Genomic DNA, 15988 nt, shown 5'->3' on the forward strand with positions numbered 1-15988 from the left:
CTTCCAAAAGAGCATTTTCCGGCCTTGTGTTCCAAATTACAATTTTCCCGCTCTGCCGAACGTTTAAATTAATTTTGGTTAATGGCGGATTGTGCTCTAGATAATTCTTATTCTGAGAGCAATTTTTAGAATTCTATATTATTACATTAGCATTAGTAAAAATATGAAGTTAAAAATTTAAAATTTTAAATTTTCCGCTCGAAATTTCGAAGTGTGGGACTGCGAAATAAAGTACTGTTACTGTGTAACGTCGCTTTATGCCTAAACTAACCTTTTCACTGCAAAGATTTCTTTCCAAAGCAATTTGTCTGTGTTTACCTTTAGCACTATCCACACACAAGTAAATTTAAAAAGTAAGGTTAGTTTGCACAATGTGGTGACAGCTTTGCAACTTTCAGTATTACCAACTTCGCAATTTCTAATGAAAAATTTAAAATTTTACTTTTTTTATTCAAGTTTTTGATAATGCCGCATTAACATTGGATCCTAAAAGAATGGCTCTCATCTACTAAACGCCACCAACCACAATCCATTAAGACGAATTTAATGTGAAGGTTTGAGAAAACTGGAAAAAAAATCAAATTCAAAAATACTTTGTATGAAAATGCAGTGGCGGACAAAATAAAGTAGTCAAGTCTTAGACCGCATTTTTTCAAAAACTGAACTTGTAAAACAGGCTATCAAAATAGGCATAATGATAGGCTTAACAATGCCAATAATAAAATAAAAGAATAAAATGACATTATTGCATGCGTACAGTTGAAGATTAATTACACAGTAGTTTGCTTATTTTCTTTTACTTTTAAATGCATGGGCAATCATCAAAACACCTTTACATTGTAGGCACAGATTCCCTCTTGTAGGTTAATAATTATTCAGGTAGTTATGATAGCGTTCCATTAGTAGTTCAAAAGTTTAATTTTTGACCTGGAGTAGGTATAGATTATGAAATGTCCTTCAAAAGCTTATTACTTTATTTTGGCTGTCACTGGTCAAATATTTACGTTTATACAAGGTGTTTATAAATGTTTCTAGCATCAAAGGTAGCTCTGGAATTCCTGTCATGCACTATTTTGTCGCTTTGTTTTCATAGTGAATATAATTACGATTTTGTGTCCAAGTTTTTCATTTTCAGATTTTAAACCACAACTAACACAGTTTATTTCTCAAAACTTACTTTACTTCATGTTTGAGGTTAACTGCAAATGTCAGTTGAAAAATTGAAACTCACATTTGTAATGAGCGGCAAACTTCTATAACATTTCATAGCCACCCTTGATGCTAGAAACATTTATAAACACTTGTTACAAGATGTTATGTAAGTAAAGCACCAACTCTTTTATGTTCTTCTATTCATTCATTGATTCATAACACTGCTGTTACAGTTTAGTGCTTTACTTACATAACACTCTGTATACATTGGGGATTTAATTTACACAATTAATTTAGATACCTAACATATGTATTTATAATCGGGATTTTTGGTTAATCCGTCGAAAGCTGAACTTTCGTGTCCGATTATGCTTCCACTGCAGTGATGTTGGTATTTCTAAACCAAAAACAATTTTTATGATATTGTTGTTTGTTGTTCCAAATCGTTTTTTTGCGCCTCCTAAATTTGTCATTTCCAATAGCTCCACCTAATAATTTATACCACCCGAGCGCATTTTATTCCGACGACAAGTCCAGTCACCGAAACCGAATCGTTAATTACCTCCGTCCTCAAAAACATCCAAAATTCATTAAATTTTTTTGCTCGGGCGTTCTCGAGCCACCGGTTAATTACATAGGGGACCCAAAACGATTTTCACTCATCGAACTGACAGATAATAGCCCATGGGCCCTCTTTAATATATATTACAAGAGCATCATCCGTTAAAAAATCGAGCCCGTCATCTGTGCTTTTCAACAAAGAAGTAATTTTTTTGAAAAATCGTTCATTTGTTTTAAAAGAGGTAGGTGATTTGATTGCGGCGCGTACCTGATCTTTTTATTATTGAAAAAAAAAATGAAATGAGTATTTGTGAGGGTCTGGTCATTGGGAACTCTCAGCGGGGGTTCCCGTCGGCCCTCGGGCGGTTGGTAATATATGGAGGCCGGGACTGGATAACATTAATAGTTTACAATAATAATAGCTCACTGGAAAGTGTAAGAGACGTGACAGTGCAGAAAACGGTTTTAAATTAGGAGTTTTCTTCTGAAATTTATTTCTTTTGAAATTCGATTGATTGGAGCTATTTGTTTTCTTAAGAGAAATGAAATATTTCCAGCCCGTGGCCACGTGAAAATTATTAAAAGTTATAAATTGTTGTATTGGAGGTATACATCTTTTTAATAGACTTAAAAGTAAATTAAGCAACAACCATAGAATTTTAACATTCCAGAAACACGTTATAACCCTCTTTGGATTATAGATAAGCGGAACACGATGTTATGACACCCTCTGATGTAGATGTTAAAACATCAGAGACACTTTTCTTGTGGCTGTTTTTAATAATGTGGAATGTTGTCGACAGGTGGCTGAATTGGAAAGGTTTTACTCTAATCCGTGTCTAATCTTTGAATGATGAGGATCAAAGAATGACGTCAGAGATTGATTAGGTGTGGTCGGATGCGATCATGGCCTAGGTTACTATTAATCACGCGAATCTTGATGGAATTTCGTGGAAAATTCGGTCCAAAAAAGACTTTTTCTTGCATAATGTCCTAATTAATTTGTTTGCAGAAGTTGATTCTGAGCCCCGCAGCAAGACGGCCTTCTAATAACACAGCAGTAACGTTGTAAATGCCACTTCCACAACAATAATTGATTTAATTATCGGATTGATTTAATTATATGGACAATGCGATCCAATTAGCGTCTGATCTGACTCTAATAGTGGCACCAAGTCTCCAATTAATTAATCCAAAGCTTCTTGATTAATCGTTTTAAATACCACTTATCTAGACATCGTAATTATCTAATGCTACTTTCACTAGCACACATGAATCTGCGATACCCTAAAAATCGATTTGTTCCCAGAGCCGGATTCATAAATAATTACATTTAAGTGGCTTTAATGCGAAGAACCAGCAATCCGCACTGACTATCTGGGTTAGCAACCATATGACTAATTCTGTGAGTTTAAGCGTGAGAACAAATCCGAAAAGAGCCTTTGGGTCCGGGATAATTACACGTTTCAAAACACGTGGTAACAAACATGTAACTCTTCCACTGTGATGAAGAAGTGCTCGCGAAGGCTTGTGGAAAGCACCGGTAAAATACCGCCGCGGCTTTATTGGAACTGTGGGACTGAAGTTTCGGACCAAATGGTACGTTAATGGCAAACAATGGGAAATACGATGATTATTAGGTGTATAATATCGATAGATTGGGCAGGTTGGGTCAAGCACGGACCATGTTGGTAAGGTAGGTCGTGTCGGCATCGATGGCGTTTCGGGAATGCAGAAGAAAAAAACAGACGAAATTCCGGCACGTTCTCGGCGCCCTTCGCGTTTCGGACGTTCAGTTTGAAGGGGTTGGAGCGATAAACGCCGAAAATTTCTTTCTGGTTTTTGACCTTAAAAGTGCCCCCCTAACTGTCTTATTGTTTCGACATTCTTCCAGTGATTAAACACACTTATTTTTGGCGAAAACCAGAAATCGGTGAGCTGTCATCGCTATCAGAAGACGTCCATAAAAATCCGAAAAATGTAAAAACACAGTTCGGACATACCCGGAAACCAGTTTTCGCCACAGAAATCCAACTGACAAAGATTGATCATTTTCATTATAATTATTTATTGTTATGGCTTGAAATTATTCTAAATAACCTTCAATTTGCACTTTCTTATTAACCAACAACGCCTCGTTTCGTTGCAAAAATTCCATAAATCAAGTTAATCACGAGTGTTTTAGCTCTTTCAACTCGAAGCTCGGAGAATAGGTAATAGATTTTTATTATCATGTAAAAGTAAGTAATTATCTGTAAGAATAAATCAAATTTGTGGAGAGGTTGTCTCATAAAAGTAACAAATAGTTGAGATCTGAAAGCTTTCAGTCACGGGGCGATGTTGGTGGATTTATCCTGGAAATATGTAAATCGGTGCAATAAATAATTTCCGTTGACAATATTATAAATAGTGGAGGACTTTGAACAGAAGCGTTGTCACCTTGACAAATTGTATCACACTCGACGATGCGGCGACTGGCAACACCTTTAACATTGCTCAGCTCTTATTCACATTTCCAGAGTAATTTATGCGTTTGCGAGGTTCTCATTATGAAAGTCCTGAAAACTTTAGGTCGCTTTTCCAATCCAAGCCAGTCAAAGAACGCAACATACATCCAGCATTGTGTCTAAAGCAGCAATGCAATGATGAGAAGAGGTCAGAGGTCATACACAGGTCGCACACCTGCCCTAAAGCTTCACGAATTAGCCCGAAAGCATCCGATCCACCACCCACATCCATGGTTCTTGTCGCAATTGCAAGACGAAAACTTGACAAAACCAACACTATAATTTCATTGATGGCCAATGAGTTTTTCTCGTTTCTTGTAATTTGATACACTCCCACGGATTCGTCGATACGATCTTTACTTTCTTTGGTTATGAACGATCGATAAATTATTTGAAATGAATAAATAAAATGCGCTCGAGTCGTGTAATAAATTTCACAGATAAATATACCGAGTGGCTCGAATTTAATTTGGTCACGCTTCGGAGATTGTGCCCAAGGGGATTCTTTCGAAAATTCGGCTTGGCAATGAAAACAAACTGTGCTGAGTTTTAATTTCACAAATTTATGCCGCGACAGTTGATTACGCTTAACATGACAACCGATGAAAAAGTTCATGCTGTTCAAGAATTAGTCATGAAGCAGGTGATGAGTGACAGAAGAATAGTACTCAAGTTTGTAGGTGTTAACACTAGAGACAATCCATGCAAGAGCATAATCACACCTGGAAAAATTACCACTTCAAGTGGGCTTTAAATTCCGAGAAAAATCCTGAAAACTTGAACTGAAAAAAGTTTTTTCAATATGTTGCTTTAAAAAGTGCATCAAAAGTTGTAAGTCGTATAAATTTTATTGCTAAAAAGTCGAAATTACAAAAGTTGTGAATCTAAATAAAAAAATTTGAAAATTTTTGCTACCAGATACAATGAAAAAATTCCAAGTTTGTTGTTTTTTGTTCGAAAATTTTGTAATTTGGTGGCGTTAATAAGTGTGATGAAAGTAATAACATCTGTAAATTCTTTTGTGACAACATTAAAATTGCAAAAGTTACGAGATCTAATACAAACTACTACATATTTTTGGATAGGCTTAAAATAAAAATGTCTAAAATCGCTGTTTCATGTTCTAAAATTTTGTGTTTTAGTACAATTAATGAACGTGTTGAAAGTAGTAAGTCGTTCAAATTTCACTGCTATAACGTTTGAATTGCAAGAGTTACAGAATTAAATGCAAAATTTTGAATTATGTTGGTTCATTTTGAAAATAAAAATTTTTTAAATTTGGGTTTTCAATCCGAAAATTTTGTAATTTGGCGGAGTTAATAAGTGTAATAAAAGTAGTAACTCCTGCAAATTTCATTGTGACGACATTAAAATTACAAAAGTTACGAAATCTAATGGAAACTGTACTGGAAAATTTTGGATAGGCTTCAAATAAAAATTTCTAAAATCGCTGTTCCTTGTCCTAAATTTTTGTGTTTTAGTACAATTAATGAACGTGTTGAAAGTAGTAAGTCGTTCAAATTTCACTGCTATAACGTTTGAATTACAAGAGTTACAGAATTAAATGCAAAATTTTGAATTATGTTGGTTCATTTTGAAAATAAAAATTTTTTAAATTTGGGTTTTCAATCCGAAAATTTTGTAATTTGGCGGAGTTAATAAGTGTAATAAAAGTAGTAACTCCTGCAAATTTTATTGTGACGACATTAAAATTACAAAAGTTACGAAATCTAATAGAAACTGTACTGGAAAATTTTGGATAGGCTTCAAATAAAAATTTCTAAAATCGCTGTTCCTTGTCCTAAATTTTTGTGTTTTAGTACAATTAATGAACGTGTTGAAAGTAGTAAGTCGTTCAAATTTCACTGCTATAACGTTTGAATTACAAGAGTTACAGAATTAAATGCAAAATTTTGAATTATGTTGGTTCATTTTGAAAATAAAAATTTTTTAAATTTGGGTTTTCAATCCGAAAATTTTCTAATTTGGCGGAGTTAATAAGTGTAATAAAAGTAGTAACTCCTGCAAATTTTATTGTGACGACATTAAAATTACAAAAGTTACGAAATCTAATAGAAACTGTACTGGAAAATTTTGGATAGGCTTCAAATAAAAATTTCTAAAATCGCTGTTCCTTGTGTGTTTTAGTACAATTAATGAACGTGTTGAAAGTAGTAAGTCGTTCAAATTTCACTGCTATAACGTTTGAATTACAAGAGTTACAGAATTAAATGCAAAATTTTGTATTATGTTGGTTCATTTTGAAAATAATTTTTTTTTAAATTTGGGTTTTCAATCCGAAAATTTTGTAATTTGGCGGAGTTAATAAGTGTAATAAAAGTAGTAACTCCTGCAAATTTTATTGTGACGACATTAAAATTACAAAAGTAACGAAATGTAATAGAAACTGTACTGGAAAATTTTGAATAGGCTTCAAATAAAAATTTCTAAAATCGCTTTTCCTTGTCCTAAATTTTTGTGTTTTAGTACAATTAATGAACGTGTTGAAAGTAGTAAGTCGTTCAAATTTCACTACTATAACGTTTGAATTACAAGAGTTACAGAATTAAATGCAAAATTTTGAATTATGTTGGTTCATTTTGAAAATAAAAATTTTTTAAATTTGGGTTTTCAATCCGAAAATTTTGTAATTTGGCGGATTAATAAGTGTAATAAAAGTAATAGAAAATCTAATAGAAACTGTACTGGAAAATTTTGGATTGGCTTCAAATAAAAATTTCTAAAATTGCTATTCCTTGTTCTAAATTTTTGTGGTTTAGTACAATTAATGAACGTGTTGAAAGTAGTAAGTCGTTCAAATTTCACTGCTACAACGTTTGCATGACAAGATTTACAAAATTAAATGCAAAATTTTTAATATTATTGGTTTATTTTGAAAACAACAACTTCTAAAATTTGTGTTTTGGATCCAAAAATTTTGTAATTTGGCGGAGCTAATAAGTGTAATAAAAGTAGTAACTCCTGCAAAGATCTTATGAAAACTACAAAAAATTTTTGGATAGGCTTAGATTACAAATTTTTAAAATTGCTGTTTCTTGTTCTAAAATTTTGTATTTTGGTATAGTTAATGAACGTGTCAAAAGTAGTATGTCGTTCAAATTGCACTGCTATAACGTTCTAATGCAAAATTTTAAATATCATTAGTCTACTTTAAAGTTAGAATTTGTGTTTCTTCTTCTAAAATTTTTTAATTTTGCGGAACTAAAAAAAGTGTAATAATAGTAGTATCCCGTGCAAATTTTATTATCACAACATTAAAATTTCAATAGTTATAAGATATAACAAGAACTACTGGAAAATTTTGATTAGTCTAAAAATAAAAATTTCTAAAATCGCTGCTCTTTGTTCAAAAATTTTGTATTTTGGTATAATAATTGAACGTATTGGAAGTAGTAATTCGTTCAAATTTTACTGCAATAACATTAGAATTACAAGAGTACAGAATTAAAACCAAATTTTGAATATTATTGGTTTATAAAAATTTCTAAAAATTCTGAAATTTTGTAATTTGACGGAAGTAATAAGTGTTAGGATTGTAGTAATCAATCCAAATTTTATTGTTATAATATTAAAATTACGAATGTTACGAGTTTTAAAACACAGCATAATTATTATTATATCATAAAGACTGCAATTTCCTTGTAGTAGTCGAGCTTTATTCCACGTGAGTGATACGCTACCATCTGAAATATTTAGGGAAATATTTGTGGCATGTTGTGGCAAGCCCGTATGGAGATGTCTCTTTTATAACGTACAAGTTCCAGCTACTTCTCTCCGGGAGATCTGCATATTAAGTGGAAAGACATCGAAGGGTCTTCGTCTCGATAATTTCGACAATAAAATCTAATCGATCGAGGCCATCTGCAGAACAAAACGGCTAGTTACGGATAATGAGAGTCAGAGGCTTTGTAAAACGGTTAACATCATCTTCAGCGCGGTTTCCCACGATCCGATCCTCCTACATACCCTGGAGGAGAGTGCTAGACACGCGCTCAACTTGGAAGAATGAAGACACGTCAGTATTGGGTATCCTTTTTTTGCCAACAGAAGAAGGAGTGTGGTCGTGGGACGTAGAAGTGGAGGAATTTTCTAAGTGGTACTCATACATTACCCGAGTCGAGATTGTTTATAGATAGGTGTAATTCCTCGCTAAAGTGTGTAAGGTGTAAATGCTAGAAACATGGAGATTGCTGATATTAGAACGTTGGTTTAGCGCTGGCGTTATTGATAGTGTTGTCGGGAAAAATTATAGTTTTCTTCGGAAAGGAGAGACTCTTCTACAATCAATTAAACCCATCGCTCACGGACCTCAATCATATTTCCGATTAAAAGTAAAATAAAAAAGCCGCGGTATTCGTGACTTAATTACGGTCTCAGGGCCGTCTGAAAATCTTAATATCCATTAAATTTTTCCGGCCCTCGTAATATATTGCAAGAAGAACGATCATCATCCCGTTGTACCCCCTGTCGCGAAGAGATGCTCCTAATTGGCATATTCTCTGGTGGAGAATGCACCGCAAAGTCCCCGTTTAATGACCAAAAAATTAAACAACAATCCACCCGTCTTTTATTAATCACAACCCAGACAGCTTCTGATTGGTTTTGATGCCTTCCGAGGAAATTGCCAGATTCCTGCCGAGTCTAAAACTAATAATAATTGTTCTCTACGGACTGCTACTCATACTGAGCTATTCTCAAGCCTCATCAATTTTAATTAACGATTTGGAAAAGTGTAACACCAGAAATTTGAGCCGCACTTGACGAGCCAACAGACAACACAAAAAAACTAATCTTTTTAATTAGAAGAACTAATAAATATTAACCAATCAATTGAGTGGTGGAAACTTCAATGTCTTCGTACTGCTGGTTGTAGACTTTTGAAATGATCCTCAAAGCTTTGGACGACTCTGAAGATTGTGGGAGGTTTCAGGTACAAATCGCTGAAATTACCGCCTGCAATTTTTGGCCGGGCGAATTCGCTCGGTGGCAAAAGCATTTTTCTGTCTCGGAATTCTTGAGCGTGAAGGTTATAACACTCCTGATTACATTTTAATAGGAGGCCGGACGAAATTAAAGCGAAATGCTCCCCATACGGTAGTCATTTGTCTGTTTTAACATGCCTAAATGGTATTTGAAGACATTTTAATTCGATAAATGAGCGTTTGTCGAAATCGAGCAGGTTTTTCTCACGGGACGTTCTCGAGGGGATTAAAACTCGAATTTTCGATGCATTGAAGGTCGCCCATTGACAGCACAGATACGGACCAAGTCATAATGTTGAACACATTTAATTATTCCGTTCTGATGGGTCTACGATAGTGTCAGAGCGTGTTTATTTCCAAGCTGACAGGTGGCGATGGCACCATCGCGTCACAGATTAAGATCCTTGGAGATATCCATTCCAAGTTCATTCAATAATTTGTTTTTCTTACTATTTTTAAGGTAAAAAGAACGATTGGGTGGATAGAGAAACGATCGTTGTTGACAGAGCGACTTGCGACAGACCCCCTCAGGACGGTGCTCCAGAGGAGGCCTAAGCCCAGCACGCGTTCAGGCGCCCCCATATTTCTCACCGCGCATGTTTGGCTTGACACTGGCGACAGCAGCCAATATTGACCATATTTCATAAAACTTACTACATAGACCCCCGAGGTCTGTGTGTGCTTTCCGATTACAAAATTTCTGAATTGTCGCAATCAGTCATAGGCAAGGGCGGCTGCCCTTTCGACTTATTTATATTGACAACACTTAAATTTATTTTTAGGGCTATTCAAGATTTTTTTTTATAAACTACATTCATTTTTATTAGTACGAAATTTTGAAAACTTCTTAATGGGAATGTCTTAGTTAATTCCGAAACTGTTGTAATTTGAGTGTTATCGCAGTGAAACTTGGACGACTTTTCACTTTCAACGTGCTTGTTATTTGTGCCAAATTACAAAATTCTAGAACAAGGTAGAGAAATTTTAGAAGTTTTTATTTTAAAAGTGACAATAAGCAAAATTTTGAAACATTATTATAACTTGAAACTCTAGTGATTCTAATGTAAAAACAATAACATTTGGAAGAGTTATTAGGCTATTACTATCTATATGTAGACTTATTAACTCTGCGAAATCGCAAAATTTCAGACGCAGAATAGTATATTAAAACACCGGCCATAAGGCAAATTTTTAGGCACGAATCTAAGTTTATAAAACGAGCGGCAAAGCTGCGAGTTTTATAATGGATGAGTGCCTAAATGGCCTTATAAACGAGGTTTTTATATTATTTTTCCTAATTTGTTTTTGTAACAGAGCTATTTTCGCTATTTTCGCATTCGTTTTCAGTGCTAGAATATCCATTTTGATACGGAATGTTAGAATAGCTTTGTTTCCATAGCAACTTGGGAATGTTTAAGATACAAATTAGGAAAACACAAATTTTAGAATTTTTATTTTAGTACTAACAAAAACGTTTCAAAATTTCTTACTAAATTTAATAACTTTTATTGTAACAATGAAATTTTGAAGGAATTGTCTATTTTTGACACGTTCATTAATTGTACATAAATGCAAAATTATACATCTAAAAACAGAAATTTTAAAACCAAAAATTTCCAGTAGTTTCTGTTATAGATTTCGTAACTCTTGCAATTTTAATGTCGTACATAATAATAAAATTTGCAGGAATTACTACTATTATTACACTTATTAACTCTGCCAAATTATAAAATTTTTGAATCCAAAACACGAATTTTTATGTTGTTCTCAAAATTTCACATATAATTCCGTAACTTTTGTGATTCGAACCTAATAGTAGTGAAATTAAAACGATATACTTCTGTCGATACGTTGATTAATAATTGTAACAGAATTCAAAATTTTAGAAAAAAAACAGCGATTTTATTAAATTTTTATTTTAAGCCTATCTAAAATTTTCCAGTGGTTTCCATTACATCTCGTAATTTTTGCAATTTTAATCCTGTAACAATAAAATTTATTAGTATTAGTTCCACCAAATTATAATTTTTTTGAACCAAAAACATAAATTTTAGATATTTTTATTTTCAAAATAAACCAATGATATTCAAAATTTTGCATTTAATTCCGTAACTTTTGTAATTCGAACGTTATTGCAGTGAAATTTGGACTACTTACTTCTTCCAACACATTTATTAATTGCACCAAAAATCACAATTTTAGAACAAAAAACAGCGCTTTCATAAATTTTTATTTCAAGCTTATCCAAAATATTCCAGTAGTTTCTACTAGATCTCGTAATTGTTGCAATTTTAATCTTCTAATAATAAAATTTTTACGGGTTACTATTATCATTACACGTATTAGCTTTACTCCCCCAAATTACAAGATTTTTAAATCAGAAACACAAATATACAAAAATATATATTTTCAAATTAAACCAATAATATTCAAACTTTCGCATTTAATTCAGTAACTTTTGTAATTTGAACGTGATAGGAGTGAAATTTAGACGACATACTGCTTTTGACACGGTTATTAATTATACCCAAATGCTAAATTTTTAGAACAAGGAACAGCGATAATAGAAATTTTTATTTTAATTCAATCCAAAATTTTCCAGTACTTTCTATTAGATCTCGTAATTGTCGCAATTTTAATCCTGTAACAATAAAACTTAAACGGATTACTATCATTATACGTACCTATTAGCTCCACAAATTAAAAAATTGTTAAACTAAAAATATTCAAAATTTCGCATTTAATTCCGCAACTCTTGTAATTTGAACGTTATAGCAGTGAAATTTGAACGACCTATTACTTTCGACACGCTTATTAAGTAAGCCAAATTAAATTTTTTTTAACAAGGTACAGACAATTTTTTGATTTTTGGATTGATCAAAATTTTCTAGTAGTTTCTATTAAACCCCACAACTTTTATAATTTTAATGATATACCAATAAAATTTGAGAAAATAACTATTATTTTTACACTTATTAACTGTCACAAGTTCCAAGGCATTACCAGCAATAACACAGATTTTAGAAATTTTTCTTTCAAGACGAATTGAAATTACAAGAATTTTAACAATACAAAGAATGTAACCGAAACTGGTGGCCCACTTGTCTCGGCATTCCATTTTTTTATCCGCGCATAATAAATCGTCATATTTTGTTAATCGCGTAATAATGCTACGATTTGAAATCGGTCATTAGTCCATCATTTTCTCAGGAGAGAGCGAAGATAATGTTTGTAAACATGGTGTGTGGGACCGCGAGTAAATTAGCGGTGAGCGGCCGTCGCTGGCGGCAAAAAACATTTGGCTAGGGCCGGACTCACATCGCACTTAACATTTCTTGAAATATGTTAGCCTAAGGACGTTTCTGGATTAGAGCACCCACCTGTTCGACAGCCCCAACTTGCGTGACTTTTATATTAGTCGATGTTGTAACAAGACTTTCAAACATTTTGGTAAGAATCCTCTTTTAATGACTCGCTGATTAAATCGCTCATCTCGTATCATCCGTGTATAATTTTCGTTAAAGTCGTAAGCCCCATAATTGGGGCCTAGTTCTTGGTTTTTTAATCGTAGAAACCTGTGGTTAGTTTTGCGGTAAGCTGCAAACAAAAGACGTCTTCTATCATAATATAGCAAAAGGGAACTGTGATATTGTGGTCGGAGTTGTGGGATGGTCTCAGTCAGTCTAACCAGCAATTTACTAAAATGTATAAAACTGTGTCCTGGTGCCGCCTGTGTGCGTCGGATAATTGGGGGTTTCGGTGTACACAGTTGCAACCCTGGCGCCATAGGCTCTTTCTTATCTGCTCATCAATGACAATTAAAAAGAACCGACTTATAAAAACCCGAAAGAAATAGATGAAAGATGGACTTAATTGATGCTCTGGATACTGGGAAATTTCGGGGGTTCTTCTTTGTGGTTTCAACCCGACATTCTTCCCGTTCTTCAATTATCCAATCTTCCTTCTTCTTTTCCGTTCTCCTGGTCTTCAGCGGCCTGTTGGTCTAGGGGTATGATTCTCGCTTCGGGTGCGAGAGGTCCCGGGTTCAAATCCCGGACAGGCCCTCTCTGGAACCACTTTTTTGCATGGCCTTCCGTGACGATTCCCTGAAATCCCGGCCCATAATTGATTAAACCCTTCGCTTTAAAGCTCTGCAATTATTCGCGAAGTAACACGCAATTATACATTTAAAGTCTGGGAAAATCTGTGGGATGATTTTATAATCAGTTGGTCGCACTCCACCCACATAAACAGTGAAATTATCAGGTACACACAAGTCAGAGGGCGCCTCAGGTCTGGCTGGAGGGCGCCGCCTTCGCGCGTCCCTCTCGGGTAACGCCTATGGAGACACTTAAGTATAGGCCCGGAGCCGACACGGAGTTCCTTGTAAAATTTTGATACATCGCTCTTTTCTTCTCTCTCTTTTTACCTCGCAATCGTGTGAAAAACATCCAAAAGGGTTGCGCCGAAATCGTGATCAAAATTCCTTTTTTTGCATTCTAAGGGAAGTCTCCCAATTCTGATTTCAAGCTGGTTCAAGTTACACATAAAAATTATCTATTCACATTATCTTTGTTTTTGTGGCGGGTTTTCTGCTAATTTATTGCTGAGCTAAAATACGAGATAAACGCTCAAATTGATTTGCAAATTTTTATGTTGAAACTTGTTCTTCTTGAATGTCTGCTGGTTTTTTTCGAGACATGTTTTGGTTGACCGCGTCACGATTGGCTAATTTATTCAGGAAAAAAATGGGCGAAATTTCAACAATTTTGTAATGGAATTTATTCACTGGTTATAAATAAACGCGCAAAATGTTTTCGGTTTCAAAACACTCCAACTGCTCTAAATCTTTAATAAATTATTCTGTGTACGAGCCCAAAAATCTCCCGAAATTCCAAATTATAAACTCGTCAATTTCTTCGTGCTGAGAATGGAATTTTTATTTCTTTTACAAACTTTTGATTCAGAATTCATTGAATTCAGTGCTTCTGATTTTGTTCTTGGACTTTGGAATTCTGAAATCCGTTTTTTATAATTTCTAGAAACTTTTTTTAATTTTTATGAAATACTAAGAATATTAAATAAGCGCAATTATGCAGAAAACATCCAACCCACATTGACGTAGTTTTGAGATAATCGACTTTAAAGATTTGAAAATATTTTTTTAAGTTTAAAAGAGTAATGAACACGTGAAGTTTACTGTAATCTTTTCTTTGCCTTAGACAGTTTTCTAAACAAATCTTTATGTTATTTTCGAGGATATTTTCAACACTTTACATGAATTTCTTGACATTTTGGGAGTTGGATTTTTTTGCAGAATAAATAAAAACGTTTTTAACGCGTTTGGAATTTATTAATTGTTATAATAATTAACAATAATATCCACAACAGAATACTAAATTAATAAAAGGCCGTTTGACACGATCACATTTTTCTTTCAAATTGACGTTCAAGATTTGTCACAAAATTCATGCAGAAAATTTTTCCCGTTCGCTAAACTTCAAAATCTGCGGTTTAAAGGTTTATTCTCTTCACTTGGCGCATTGTTACTGCACAGAATTGTGAAATTATTTGTGAATTTTTAGAACATGTTTTAAAATTTTTTTGCAAATACCTATTTTTGCAAAAATATTTTCTCTAATATCGCTGTCACGAGAATATTTATTTGAAAATAAATACAAGGTGTTTATAAATGTTTCTAGCATCAAGGGTGGCTCTGGAATTCCTACTGTGCACTATTTTGCCGCTTTGTTTTCATAGTGAATATAACTATCTTGAAAATTATTTATAATGTAACTTATATTCATGATGTTTCAGTTACAGTTTTGTGTCCCAAGTTTTTGATTTTCTGGTTTTAAAACACAACTAGAACAGTTTATTTCTCAAAATTAACTTTGCTTCATGTTTGAGGTTAACTGAAAATGTCAGTTGAAAAATCGAAACCCACATTTGTAATGAGCGGCAAATTTCTTTGACATTTCATAGCCACCCTTGATGCTAGAAACATTTATAAACACCTTAAATATCGTCGTGTCAAACCGCCTTAAATTGGAAAGAGAAATGCGAAGGTTTTGTATTGCACCACCGTGGAAAAATCAATAAAATCGTCATTAAATTTCAAAATTTAAATAAATTGTAAGAAACAATAAATAAATTGGTTATCAACAGGTCATTAAAGTTCTATAATAGTTTGTTTATTTATTACCTATTAATTTAAACAGTACTAAAGCTAATTACAGATAATAGAATCGATCATCACACAGTAAATTTTATGATCAATTCGCATTAATATCTCGTGAGATCAGGATAATTGTAAAATTTATTTCAGTAATTTCGATCCCGGCACAAATGATCGGTTTCATCCCTTGATCATCTAAAAATTCCTTCCCAGAATTTTAATGGTAAATTCGTAATTGCGCTATAATTACGAAAAATCCGGACCATTTCCTATCTATCACGATTGACAGGCGCAAATCAAGCTCGGGCGCATTTAAAAAATAATCGTCCGAAATTATCCCGTAAATAATTGCTCCACCAACCTATCCTGCAACAATTACAATTCTTCCAACAACAACAATAGGTACGATTAAACAATTAAATGCAATTTGTAGAAAATAAGGCACGCGATTTTTAGCTGTCAGTTGCCTTAAAGATTGATGGATCAACTGATCGTTGGTAAATCACAGTCAAGAAAGAAATTAACCGTAATGGTTCTTTATTTGAGGTTACCAGCTTTGATTGACAGCTCCTGAAGTTTGCCCGATT

The 15988-nt window shown here is 33.6% G+C and overlaps 1 non-coding gene across 1 annotated transcript; it reads left to right on the top strand.

Annotated features, from left to right (window-relative positions):
- Nucleotides 1-13215: 13215 nt before the first annotated feature.
- TRNAP-CGG (transfer RNA proline (anticodon CGG)) lies at nucleotides 13216-13287 on the top strand. Its single transcript has one exon. It is a non-coding gene; the product is annotated as a tRNA-Pro (tRNA).
- Nucleotides 13288-15988: the final 2701 nt, after the last annotated feature.

Source organism: Gnatocerus cornutus, chromosome 7, assembly GCF_029298725.1.
Source record: "Gnatocerus cornutus isolate USDA-ARS CGAHR chromosome 7, icGnaCorn1.1, whole genome shotgun sequence".
Classification (NCBI taxonomy): domain Eukaryota; kingdom Metazoa; phylum Arthropoda; class Insecta; order Coleoptera; family Tenebrionidae; genus Gnatocerus; species Gnatocerus cornutus.